Genomic DNA, 14,528 nt, shown 5'->3' with positions numbered 1-14,528 from the left:
TTCCTCCAATTCCAAGGTTTAAAAGGATGTTTCAATCACATGAGACAGCTAAGAGTTTGACTTGGCATGCTGCTAGAAAATCAATTGACGGTCAGATGTCTCATCCGGCGGATTCCCCGTCTTGGAAACTTCTTGATGATAAATGGCCTGAGTTTGGTAATGAGCCGAGAAACTTGAGATTGGCTCTTTCATCTGATGGATTCAATCCCCACAGTTCTCTAAGTAGCAGATATAGTTGTTGGCCGGTTATCTTAGTTACATATAATCTCCCTCCATGGCTGTGCATGAAACGAAAGTTCATGATGTTAACCTTATTGATTTCCGGTCCTAAACAACCCGGAAATGATATAGACGTCTACTTGGAGCCTTTGATTGATGATTTAAAATCTTTGTGGGATGGGATTAGAGGAGTGTATGATGCACATAATGGAGAATACTTTACACTCAGAGCTGCATTAATGTGGACAATTAATGATTTCCCCGCCTATGAAACTTATCTGGTTGTGTTGTTAAAGGATATAAAGCTTGTCCAATATGCGGCGATGATACACCTAGTCATAGGTTGAAAAATGGCCACAAAATTTGTTACATTGGGCATAGAAAATAGTTACCAATCAATCATCCATATAGAAGGCAACGTGCAGCTTTTAATGGGAAACCTGAATATGGCATACCTCCCGAGCCATTAACCGGAGAAGAAGTGCTGCATATGGTTGAAAATGGTGACAGAGTTTGTTGGAAGAAGAAATCAATATTCTTTGATCTCGAGTATTGGAAATACCTTCCTGTGAGGCATGCCCTAGATGTTATGCACATTGAGAAGAATGTTTGCGATAGTATCATTGGTACATTGCTGGAGATCCCTGGAAAAAATAAAGATGGGATTGCTGCTCGATTAGATTTATTGAACATGGGGGTCAAAATTGATTTGCAACCCCAGTATGGAGAAAGACGTACTCGTTTGCCTCCTGGGCCTTGGAATTTGTCAAGAGCAGAGAAGAGAGAGGTTTGCAATTCTTTCTATGGTATGAAGGTCCCTGAAGGTTATTCTTCAAATATTAAAAATCTTGTATCTTTACAAGATTCAAGACTTCTTGGCCTTAAATCACATGATTGTCATACCTTAATGCAACAATTGCTCCCTGTGGCAATTCGTTCTGTTTTGGAGAAGCCTGCAAGGTATGCAATAACTCGTTTGTGCTTCTTCTTCAATGCTATATGTGCAAAGACTGTTGATGTTTCCAAGCTAGATAAGTTGGAAGAAGATGTAGTAGTTACTCTGTGTTTGCTTGAGAAGTACTTTCCCCCTTCATTCTTTGATATCATGGTTCATCTAGTAGTACATCTTGTCAGAGAAGTTCGTCTATGTGGGCCAGTATATTTTAGGTGGATGTATCCGTTTGAAAGATATATGAAAGTGCTGAAGGGGTATGTTCAGAATCGTACTCGTCCCGAAGGTTGCATTGCTGAGCGGTATATAGCTGAAGAAGCGGTAGAGTTTTGTACTCAGCATTTATCTGATGTTAGTACAGTTGGAGTGCCTTCAAGCCAAAAGATGGGAGTTTCAAAGCCATTATCAGGTTGCACAGTGAGCGTAGTTGATCAGGACCTGTTGAATCAAGCACATCTATATGTCTTGGAGAATACGGAGGAAGTCCTACCTTATATCGAGTACGTATGAGTTTTATTCTTTAAGTTTCCATTTTAAATTATTTCTTATGTTTATCTTCTATATTTGGGACCGTAATGCTTGAATTTTTCGTGTCATGTAGGCAACATATGATCCACATCAAGACTGCTTATCCAAAATTTAGAAAGAGAACAAAGTGGCTGCAGGATAAGCACAATAGCACTTTCATTCAATGGCTACGCTTCAAGGTATATGTTGTTGAATAACATATTTCTCTTTTAATTTTCTTCTTATTTATATGTTAGATTGAATTAAGATATGATTAATTTGCAGGTTCAAAGTGAACTTGAGGAAGACAATCATGGCGTATCAGAAAATTTAAGGTGGCTAGCAGCTGGTCCAAACATGTCAGTGCCATTATATAGGAGCTATCTTATTAAAGGTATTAAATTCAATATCAAGGCACAAGATGATGTGCGGACAACTCAAAATAGTGGAGTTTATTTACTTGCACATACCATGCAAGTTGCTAGTGCCAAGGATAAAAACCCAATTCTCTCAAATATGGGTTTCTATGGTGTCATTCAAGAAATTTGGGACCTTGACTACCAAAATTTTACAATCCCAGTCTTTAGGTGTGATTGGATAGATAGTTCTGGTCTTGTAGTCGACGAACTTGGATTTACCCTTGTAGATTTGAGTAAAATTGGACATAGGAATGACCAATTTGTTTTGGCTTCTCAAGTCAAACAAATATTTTTTGTTGACGACCCGATGCATCGTGGTTGGTCGGTAGTGTTATCAATGCCTAATAGAGAATATAATGATGTTATTGGTGATGAAGTCTTAGGTGATGTGATAATTGAGTGTGAGCCATTTACTAGAGGGATGCCAAATGTTGACACATTTGATGAACTGGTGGGTGAGTTAGGCGGTCAAAATATTCGAGATGGGTGTGAAGATATATGGATTGAATGATGCTTATGTAATTGGCAGTGTATGACATTAATTTTGTAATATATTGTAATGTGATTTCTTCACTTTCTACGTTCAAATAAAACACGACGTTATTGTGAACCAGTTATTCAGCATATTTACCGACGTCTTAAAGCAACGTAACAATGAAGAACCACGACGCTATTGTGAAGCAATTATTCAGGATATCACGTCGGGGAAGGATTAAGAACCGCCATGTAATTCAAAATAACACGACTCCAATCCTATAACACCGACGTCTGAAAAACGAGATATATAATCTGAACGTTAAAAAATACGACGTCATCATACATTTTCCACGTCGCAAGTTCTTTTATAAACGAAGAGGAACGAAATGAATTCCGACGGTAATTCATCATAACCGCCGTCTAATATCAATTAAACGACGTTATTTGTAATACGGCTCTCATCATAATCAACGCCGTCTATATGTTCTGTAATACGGCTCTCATTTATTTGGAACCGACGTTGTTTAGAAGTTCAACGTCGTCTATATTAATAAGTGCGTCGTGAGTAATGAATACATATAAATACAACGTCGACTATATACATGCCACCGACGTTGTTTCGAATTTCAACGTCAACTATATAAATACATACGTCGTAAATAATGACACTGACAACTATTTCCACGTCATCTTTTTTAGAAAAATCGAAGTGGAAAATTTATTTCACGACGGTTGTTTGTAAATAAGAGACGTAGTAGATTTCAATAACGTCGTCTTCTCATGTATTTAAAGACGTCATATTTTTTCTTGTCGTGAAAATTATATTTAACGGCGTAGTGTTTTAGTTGTCGTCGTTGTATGTCTATCTTGCGGCCTTGTTCTTTTAATATGTGTCATATTTTTCCTTTTTAACGACGGTGATTTGTTTGAGTTTGTCGTCTATTCTCATCCTCGACTATTTTTTAGAACTTTAGCAGACTAAACACGTCTGTTTTTATTTGTTTCCGACGTTGTTTTATTTAACAACGTCTAATATTTATCGTCGTTGTTTGTTTCTGAAAATAGGACGTATAAATTTTGTAATACGACTCTCATATATTTGTAACCGACGTTGTTTCGTCGTTCAACGTCTACTCTATAAATACATACGTCGTAAGTAATGACACTGACAACTATTTCCACGTCATCTTTTATAGAAAAATCGAAGTGAAAAATTTATTTTACGACGGCTGTTTTTATATAGGTGACGTAGTAGGTGTCAATAACGTCGTCTTCTAATGTATTTAAAGACGTCATATTTTTTATTGTCGTGAAAATGATATTTAACGGCGTCTTATTTTATTTTTCGTCGTTGTATGTCTATCTTGCGGCCTTGTTCTGTTAATATGTGTCATATTTTTCCTTTTTAACGACGGTTTGTTTAGAGAGTTGGTCGTCTATTCTCATCCTTGACTGCTTTTTTAGATCTTTTTGCAGTACAAAGACGTCGTTTTGTATTTGTTGATGACGTTGTATATTTTAACAACGACGGTGATTTAGCGTCGTGGTTTATGAGGGAAAAGATGACGGTGGATTCCACGACCATTGAAAAACCGAATACACGACGGTGATTTACCGTCGCCTTTTTGCTTTTTTGTAGTAGTGTTTCCCACTGGGTTTTTCCAAGTAAGGTTTTAATGAGGCAACCAATCTAGGGATATGTGGTCTTCAAGGGGGAGTGTTATAAAGAAGTGAAGCCCACATAGATAGCTATAGGGCATTAGTCAAAAGATGGAGATATAGCTAGAGGTATTAGTCAAAAGATGGGATAATGATGTTGGGGAGAAATCATTATGTCTCCCTTAAAAGTCATTTGCTTTGCCTATAAATAGGCATTATATTTGCTTGTAAACATACGGAAGAGAAGAAGAGAAAGAGTGAGAGTCAGAAGAAGAGAAAGAGTGAGAGTCAGAGAGAAGAGAAAGAGTGGAGTCTATCTGAGGAGAAATTCTGTCAGTGTAAACACCACAAAGAGAAATATAATTCCACTCCCAATATTACAGTGGTACTTCTCATCCTCTGATTATTCTAGTTTTATAACAGTTTTTTCTTTTTTTCTTTTTCTCTTTTTCTATTGTATTTGTCATAGCAATTGTATTTCTGTGCTCTGTTTTTTGCAAGATAATTGGTACAAACATAAAGCATAGAGAATAAATACTCAAAACGAAACAAAAAACAGCTAGAGCTTGAACCAAGAAACGACTGCTGGAGAGATATTAAGGAACAAATTTGTGACAACAATAAATAATATTAATAAGTAATGGGAATTATCAAATGGTGTTTTGTTTCTTTTCTTCTTCTTTTTGTTCCAAAAAGATAGAAATTGAAAGAGGAAATTACTGACCCAAAATTGTATTCTCACAAACACAACATCCCAGAGAAGCAATGCCATGGCTTTGTTATGCAATTATCAGCAGAAAACGGAACACCTAGTACAACAGCATGGCAAGATTAGATTAAAAAGTCCAACACTGAAATCTTCTCAGAGAAATACAAATGAAATTAAATTGAAAGAGCATAAATAATCAAAGAAATTGTATCAGAAATAATGAAAGAAATTGTAGTATTAGGAACCAAAAATTAGAGCAGTTGAGAGAGGGAGAGGGATTTGAACCATTTAAAGCATTGATGCTCTGCATAAGAAGATTAAACAACCGAAAAGTGGAGAAGAAGAGAAGAGGTTAATGGACCCGAAAAAACTGTAAGGAACTGCACGATGGGATGAGGTTTTTTTTTTTTTTTTTTTTTTTTGATGAAACAGGGGGGAAAGAACCCCAAAACCCATACCAACAGCTACACAACTCAAACCAAACGAGAATGACCAACTCCTAAAGAGTCATCTATCAAAATGGAACCAAGACAACTAGGTGCCTCATCGATGGGGTGAGGTTTTTAAGACAACTTCTATTTTTTTTGGGTTAAAACAACACGTCTTATCCTTAATTGCTGTTCTTTTTTTCTTTTTTTTTACAAAAAAATTATTTCAATTCACTGTTGTTTTGCTCTTTTACTCTCTTTTAAATAAAATCTGTGTATTTTAATATTTTATTTCACCAAGGGAATTTCGGGGTTATTGAAAATTTCACTTAAGCCTTCTGTCTTTATATAAATATAGATAAAGGAAGACATTTCATTCAATTAGCAAATAGAAAATAATGTTGTGTGAAAAAGTACACTCCAAGGCCTCCTTGTTGATGCACTACGCAACTACCACACACAAACCACGCAAAGATAAATCACACACATGAACCGAAAGGTAAACACGCGCACAAAAAACACAAGAATTTATTGTGATTCGGCATTGCGCCTACGTCATCTTTAGTGATTCCCGAGAAATTGATTAGTAAGAAAGAACCCCTTTGGTTACAATGAAGAACCCCTTTGCTCTCTCTCAAACTCTAGTTCTCTTTTCTCTCACCCTTGACTCAAACCTAATTTGATGTCTTAGTTTTCTCACGTCAGCACTAAAGTGCCTATTTATAATTCATATGACTTAAGTACAAACCTAATACGAATAGAAGACTAAACCTAGCCCATATAGGCTAGAAAAAAACTCCAAAAGCCGTGTAAAATACCAAAACACGTTAAGCAGGAAAACACGCGTCGACCGGTCACTTTTGCAGAAACTTGAATTCGATCCAGTACTTGCGACTGTTGCTCCCAGGATTTATGCGACCGGTTGGTTCAGGAACCAACTACTAGTCGCCTCTTGCTTCTCCTCCCTAATCTGAACCGTTTTAAGCGAGCCAAACTTCAACAATCTTCACATTGGCGAGCCTTAAACACCTTGTGAAAATCATTAACCCCTAGAACCTCTTCAAACATCTTGGAATTCATTCTAGTAATTCCCAAGAGCTCCACCTTAACATGTAGCATGCAACAAGATTGAGAAAGCTCTGACAATGTCTAAACTTCTCAACTCTGTTTGGCTTGGTCAAGCAATCTGAAGCGTTCTCATATGTATGAACCTTCTTCATTGCAATATCCCCATCATTCATGCAATCCCTTATCCGGTGGCACCGCACATCAATATGCTTAGACCTTGCTTAAAAGGCAGAGGCAGGGATGTCAACAACATCACGGCCTTGTCTTCCGACTTATAAACATCATCCAACCTCTACAAGTCCGCAATACACCAATTAAAGGCGCTGATGTGCTTTATCATGTTTGTGCCCTCTTCAATCTTTAGAGAGTGAAACTCCTCATTCAAGAAGAGCTTCTTGGACAAATATATTGACGCAAACATCTCCTCAAGTTTCTCCCATGCATGCTTCACGGCGTCTTCCATCGCATTACACAACACTTTGTCACTAAGATGTTGTTCGATGGATACTCTAGCAAGCTCCTCTAGGTCTTCCCACTCAACATCCTTCATGGTTTTCAGCTTCTTTTTCTTGCATGCTAAGACTATGCTGAGACCTTGCTACTTAAGGACGTGTCATCCTTCTTTGCCAAAGCATGAAGTTCTCCTTGTCGGTGAATGGCTTCAACTCGACCTTCACACTCACCATTTGTGTTGTCGTCTTCTGGGAGATTTCTCCCGCCTCCTTGTCTCTTGTCATTGTCAACACAGTGGCTCTTAAAGTTATAAGAGTGCTTGTAGTTGATGTATTATGCAACTACCACACACAAGTCATGCAAAAATAAAGGACGCGCACGAACCAAAAATTAAACACGCACACATAGAACACAATAACTTATAAAGGTTTGACTTTGTGCCCACGTCCTCTTTGGTGATCCCTGAAAAATTCACTAGTACGAAACAACCACTACTATATTTTACGATTTGCGCGACGAAGAGAATTTCGTTGCGCAAAGTTACTCGTAGTCGCACAAATTCAAGTGCGACAGAAAATTCATCGCGCATAATCCGTCACACAAAGTGAGTGAAGAAAGACTTCTCGCGACCCATTTTTTTCATTCGTCGCGCAAAACTGTGCGATGGTTATCCTTCATTGCACGAAAGGTTCAGGGATGACACAACTGTTCGTCACACAAACCTTTGCGCGACTAAAGAAGGTTCGTCGCCACAACACTGCGCGATGGACAATATTCGTCGCGCGATTCGTGTCGTAGACATTTGCAGCACGAAGAGTTCTTCGTCGCGCAATTCGTGTCTCCAACGTTTGAGCGACCAAATTGCCGTTGTCGCGCATGTCCTTTTTCGTCGCGCAAGAATAAATTATATGTATTTTTTTTAAAAATTTAGCGATGGATAATATTCGTCGCGCGATTCATGTTGTAGACATTTGCAGCACGAAGAGTTCTTCGTCGCGCAATTCGTGTCTCCAACGTTTGAGCGACCAAATTGCCGTTGTCGCGCATGTCCTTTTTCGTCGCGCAAGAATAAATTATATGTATTTTTTAAAAAAATTTACCTTTTTTTATTTTGTAAAATGTGAATTTGCTTGACGAGAAAGGTTTCGTTGCGCAAAATTAATATATATATTTTTTAAAATTTAATATTATGTTTTTTTTAATTTTGTAAAAAAATAAATTTGGTTTTTTTTGGGTAATAAAATGAAATTGCAATAAAAAAAATGAATTGTAAAGAATACATTTATTATTAAAATAAAATAAATGTATACTACAAGATAAATATTTAAAAAATAATTATGAAAATAAAAAACTAATCAAATAAAGTTTCAAAATCTACATTGTCGTCTGGCACATGCAGCTCAGAGGTCTGGGGGTCTACAGGGGCTGTCGTCTGGTGGGGATGCCCGGGGTAGACGGGCTCGAAGGTCGGCACATCAAAATGCTGGACTGGAATGCCGGACCATGCGAGGGACTGCAGAATCACCGACATCTGACACTGAAGAGTGGCCACCTGTGCTGTCAAAGCAGTCACCTGACTGTTTGACTGCGCTGATGAACGGGGTCTGGGTTCCCTCTGCCTGGCATTCTCCATCCCTCGACAATATGTCCCCGGCCTCCTTCCGAGAGTCTGATCCAACGTCTCCGTCAAGATCTGAAACCCAGCATCCTGTGGAGAATTCACAGACTATCGGAGTATCGGGAGGAAGTTGGGAGGCGGACTCCTGAATAACCAACTGGCTCCTCTCCACCATCGTCGTCTGTTTAACCTAACATAAAATATTAAAACATTCAGATAATAACCTTTAAACTTGAATGCGTAACATAATAATTAAAATTAAATAATACTTACATGAAGGGACTCGGTCAACTCATTCCCAAGTCAAACATAAACGTCGCCAAAGACGTCGATCTCTGGGAATTTGGACCCCCCTAAATTGAACAAGAGAAGAAAAATATTAGTACGAAAAAAATAAATTAAGAATAATGACATGTTAAAAATTAAATAAAAATTATTTTATTATTACCTGCCTCCGTGCATCCATCCTATAGGAGAAGGGCCTAGAACCTGAATGGTGGAGAAAAGTCTTCTTCTTCCTCGAATCCTAGACGATCCTAGAAATACAAGGTACAACATACGCGAGTTTGAGTTCGATCCAACAGTCCGAACATATCAAACCCGAAAATTGCACAATAGGCAAAATCCGTTCGAGACTTAAATGGTTACCAAATTTCAATCCGAACACACCTACGCGCTCGTGACAACTAGGGGATTGCACTGGGACCCAATGTTAACCTCCCTCTCCTAATTCTTCCTAATATTCTTTGGAATTTCATATTGAAGTGATTTTGAATAGTTAAGTTGAACTTTATAGTTAATTTGGATGTGTTGAATGATAAATTAATATGAAACTTAATGGTAAAATATATGATAAAAAAAATTTTAATGCAAAAAAAAAAAGGGGATTCGGGGCAGGTATGTGGGATAGTCCCCTGAGAAGGATGGGGATGGGGATTCTCCAAAACCTATTAAATGAGGATAGGTTTGGGGACGAGGGCGGGAATGGAGAGCGGGGACGGGGATGGTATTGTCATACCCGACCCCTTGCCATCCCTACTAATGAGTGGGTGAGTGTATAGATGCAATGTGGCCCAATATGAAGCGGTGGTGACCATTCAAAAACTCCTTTTCTATTGATACCTTTTACTCCTATTCTAATAGGACAATTTCTTGGCAGAAAGGTAAGGATTGTTGAATAGTGAGTGGAGTTACTTATGAAACGATGACTGGTCATTGCTGCCAACTTTGCTCACATGTAGAGAGTTGAAAGTTCTAGACCTTGGAAACAACAAAATTCAAGACACATTCCCAAATTGGCTGGAATCTCTTCCAAAGTTGCAGGTTCTTATCTTGAGGTCTAACAAATTCTATGGTGAAATATGCATTCCAAAAATTGCATATCATAGACCTCTCCAACAATCAGTTTAGCGGTCTCTTGCCAACAAAATATTTTGAACATTTGACGGCCATGATAAACTCGCAAGAACATGAACTAAAATATATGGGAGAGGGCTACTATCAGGATACTGTGGTAGCTGCTTATTTTTTAAGCACAGCAACCCGAAAGGCACCCTAACTTGTTCCATCTAGTTGCATTTTGGCATAACATACATTACCACCTTTTGGTCCATGTTTAACTCTAAATGGTCCAGCCGCTTCCATTTGGTGGTAACATGGATTCACTGAGTAGCTAGGCTTGCCTTACCACCCAATGGATTGTTAACTTATGGACAATTACGTTGTAAAACCTCTCAACTTGAGAGTAAAATGGGCTCATTTGGTGGTAATGTACTAGAATATTATGGACAAATCTTATAAATTTGGTCCATATTTGGTCTCAGTTTACCAATAAATGGTCTAATTTCTTCTTCTTCGTCTTAAATATGATTTCTTTTGTTTAAGCATTTGATAATTGTAACTTCTTTTAGTCATGACTCCGCCAACTTTTCAATAATTTTTTCATTCCATTTGCATCAATACCATATGAAAAATTTGGCTCTTACATAATCACCACCTGAACTTTTAATTTTTATTTTTAACCATTTAAACTTTTTAAACTATTACAATTTATCGCCTACATTTAACTTTGTTAAAAGTTTCCGTTAAGTCATTATAACTATAACAATTTATAACAATTTATAACAATTTTTTTTTAAATAAAATAAAAAACTACACAACAATTTTTTTTATGTTTTGGAAGCATATATTTCTAATTAGAAAATTTAGCTTTAGCTGAACAAAAACTTTAGTATTTAGGATTAGTTTTAGGCCTTACTCAACTGATTTGTGTTGTAAATATATTAGGTGGAGCCCACCTGAAGCTTCCTCGAAGCTTCCTCCTTGTTGTAATTGAAAACAGATATGAGAATGATAATAAAAGAGAGAACAACAATTCTCTCCTCAATTCTTTTGATTTCACAACACGTTATCAGCACGATTTCTCTATCTCCAAATCCAGAGCCTCAACGCTCTCTCTCTCTCTGTAACTCCTTCACAGAGCTGATGGAAATGGAAAAGTTTGTAGCCACCCATGCCCTCTCCGAAATTCTTATGCTTTTGTCTGCAGAGCCACTGCAGACTAAGTCAGAAACCACAGCCAAGCACAAAATTGACTTTGTGTGCCCACTGCATAAAAAATAAAAAAAATGGTGCTAGAAAAGAGCCTTTCATCAGCCATAAACACAAAAATTATGGGCTCATCAGGAAGTGAAGAAACCATAGTTCTAGCTCATGGGTATGGAGGAGACCAGTCTGTGTGGGACAAAATCGTCCCCTACTTGGCTAAGCATTACCGAGTTGTTTTTTGACTGGCCTTTCTCAGGCGCTGTTAACAACAAGGTTACCTATACACAAACCTGAAAAGCTGAGATCGGTACCTGGAGAAGCTGGTACACTTCGTGGAGCAACAAGCCGGTTCTTTGATCGACGGAAGCCTAGTGCTCAAGCTGAACCCGGCGGGCTTCCACTACGTGAACTCACGGCTCGAGGCGTTTCTTGAGCTCGAGGCGTTTCTTGAGCTCGAGAGCCTCCTGACCGGCGCTCCCGTCAACTACCTCCGAGCCTACGTCTCTGACCTCGGCGACCACCGAGCGCTCGAGCAGCTTCGGACGATTCTCAGGCTCTTGACCTCCCTCCAGGACGTTTCGGTATTGCCGCTGCTAGGGCCTCAGGGGGGCATGGAAGGTCTGGCCATGCTGAGGCAGCTCATCGGTCAGCTTCAGGAGCTCTCCGTTCTCTGTGATGCAGACATCGCCATGGAAATCAGATGAGTAGATGGAGAGGTCTTCGGAGGGAGAGAACTGACCTGGGTTCACGTAGATCGAAACCACGATGAGGTCGGTGTGGTTGTGGGCTTCTCGGATCGTGGAGGTAGCCCATGCTGGAGGTGTTGATCATGTCGTGGACTCGAGCACTCAAAATCTTATCCAAAGTGTAGAGGTCAGTGAGGTTTTGGGTCTTGTAGGGCAGGACCCATGTGGGTTTTGACGATGGTGGTGTGGCTGAGCTTGGTTTGTTGTTCATTGGAAGAGATCAAGATCCCCTTTGATGAAATGGACAGCATGAGCAAAACGCACTAAGAAAAGTTGGGCGCATAATCGGGTCTTGGGTCCCAAATTGTGTGCTCTGTTTTCTTTATAGTACTTTTGGAAGTGACATGCTTTTCAGAGTAGGATATAGGGTGGGCACTTTCCTAAAAAGCAGCATTCCTTGTAGCAGCAATGATGAAAGGAAAGACCCACCGACAGTTTTCTGCAAATAATAATAATAAATATAATAAAAAAAATAAATAAAAATAAATAAATATAAAAAATAAAAAATAAAAAAAAGAAAAAAGAAAAAGAAAAAGGGGGATCACTCACCAAGGGCATAAGCGATAAGTTTTCTGCTCCCTTATCTTCTCTATTATTTCATATTATATTTATCTGCTTTTATTTTACTAACCATTAACAAAAATGGACCCTCGGTAATACTAAACATATTATCAGTGGGAAACCGTTACTAATCCTAACAATTTACTTTATGAATTTACTTTACCGCACATTTATTTACTGTATGGTGTAGGTTTATTACCCATACAACAATATTTATTTCAAAGGGTGGTGCGGGTTTATCGCTCACGCCTTTAATTTTATTTAAATGTATGGAGCAGAATTAGTGCCCATACAAGCACGTTTAATTTACTGCAAATTTACTTTACCGCACATTTATTTTATTTACTGTATGGTGTAGGTTTATTACCCATACAACAGTATTTATTTAAAAGGGTGGTGCGGGTTTATCGTCCACGCCTTTACTTGTATTTAAATGTATGGAGCAGAATTAGTGCCCACACAAGCACGTTTACTTTACCGCACATTTACATTTATTTAAAGTATGGTGCGGGATTAACGTCCATACAGCAAGCTATTTAATTTATTTAAAGTATGGTGCGGGATTAACGTCCATACAGCAAGCTATTTAATTTATTTAAAGTATGGTGCGGGTTTATCGTCCATACCAGTAATTTATTTATCCGCAATTTATTTTATGGATTAATTGTGCTGTATGATGAGTTTTTACAGTATGCAGATCAGGACCAGAAGTTCCTTGATCCTCATCATACAATTACATCAGGACTTGAAGATCCTTGATGATGATATTAATATGAGAGCTGGCAGTCTCTCCGGTACTGTATTTGTAAACATGTGATCGGACTTAAGGGTCCTTGATTCCTGACATGTAAATAAGGATAATGATGTAACAGTACCGTATTGGTTCATAGTGCCGTACACATTGATGATAACTGTACTGGCAGATGAATAGATACGTATTCATGACTTGATAAATAGTACTATTCACATGAATAGTGACGTATGCATATGAACCATTTTGGGTAAACCGTCACTATATACAAAAGAGAACCTGCAGTTCCTTAAACTCATGGATGAACAATTAAATGAGATGCCAGAAGTTCCTCAAAATATGGACAATTATGTAAGGGCTTGAAGTCCAGAAATATGTACAGAAAATTGTAAAAAATGTCCATACCATGAGAACATGTGATTTTAACTTGAGGTTCAAAATCTAAGTGTTGAGAACCTGAAGTTCCAACAATTAAATGGACAACCCTTGAGGTATTATTGCAAATTGTGGTACGCCACATATTTCTTTGGCATAAGAGAATGATGAATTGAGGCTCCCCACATATTTTGTTATATCTGGGCCGGAAGCTCATGAACCCAAATATATGAGATATTAGCGTGGCTTTTACTCAATCCATATTTCATATTCATTTAAAAAGGGCAAATGAATTCTGAGTTTGTGTTTATCACAGGCCAAAAGTTTCATACGTTGAAATATGAAATTTGGGAGAGTCGATGTGGTTATTTGAACCTATAAGGCACAAGGTTCCAAACCGTCATTTTGAAAAGACGTAAAAACCACAATTGCAAGTTTAAGAATGTGCGCAATTATTATTACAGGAACATACAACAGATAGATTTTTCCACCTGCAATGAAGGTGCAGGCCCTGTAAAATCTATAAAATTACATTATGTTCTGGAAGCCTCTGAAGGAAGAGGACGGCGCCTCTTAAGCTTAGCCATGAGCTTCTCGTGGTCTCCCAAAATTCTTTCATTGGAGACCTGCAGCATGTCTAGCCTTCTCAGTGTATCAACAGAATACGAACTCACCAGTTTCAACAAGGCATTATTCTCTCCTTTCAGTTTCTCAACCTCCTGTTGAGACTCATGAAGCATTCTTTGGAGAGACGAATTTTCAGTTGTTAAATTCTCAACCTTGTTTGCTCTGGCACGCAAACGATCCGCCATGTTAGAAACAGAAACAGCACTCTGAATGCTAAAAGCCATTGAGTCATCAATAGCCTCTTCCTCTGATCTCCCCGTCAACAACATTTCATCCATTGAAGTAATGAAATTCCTAGCTACTATGACAGCAGTAGCATCATTCATCATCACAGAATCATTAACTGTGAGATGACGATTTTTGGATACAAGGATGGACGCCAAACTTGGGCGTCACTGGTAGTTGTGGAAGT

At 38.3% G+C, this 14,528-nt stretch overlaps 1 long non-coding RNA gene across 3 annotated transcripts; it reads right to left on the bottom strand.

Annotated features, from left to right (window-relative positions):
- Nucleotides 8,222-12,574, bottom strand: LOC109948977. Of its 3 annotated transcripts, XR_002271470.1 has the most exons (4): nt 11,368-12,574; nt 8,958-9,045; nt 8,783-8,862; nt 8,222-8,699 (listed from the first exon to the last, which is right to left on the bottom strand). It is a non-coding gene; the product is annotated as an uncharacterized LOC109948977 (long non-coding RNA). The 3 variants fall into 3 exon arrangements; XR_002271469.1 differs by lacking the exons at nt 8,222-8,699; nt 8,783-8,862; nt 8,958-9,045 and adding an exon at nt 10,719-11,116 and having other exon boundaries at nt 11,368-12,572; XR_002271468.1 differs by lacking the exons at nt 8,222-8,699; nt 8,783-8,862; nt 8,958-9,045 and adding an exon at nt 10,719-11,062 and having other exon boundaries at nt 11,368-12,570.

Source organism: Prunus persica, chromosome G4 (genome assembly GCF_000346465.2).
Source record: "Prunus persica cultivar Lovell chromosome G4, Prunus_persica_NCBIv2, whole genome shotgun sequence".
Lineage (NCBI taxonomy): Eukaryota > Viridiplantae > Streptophyta > Magnoliopsida > Rosales > Rosaceae > Prunus > Prunus persica.
This window is presented reverse-complemented; position numbering and strand designations above follow the sequence as displayed.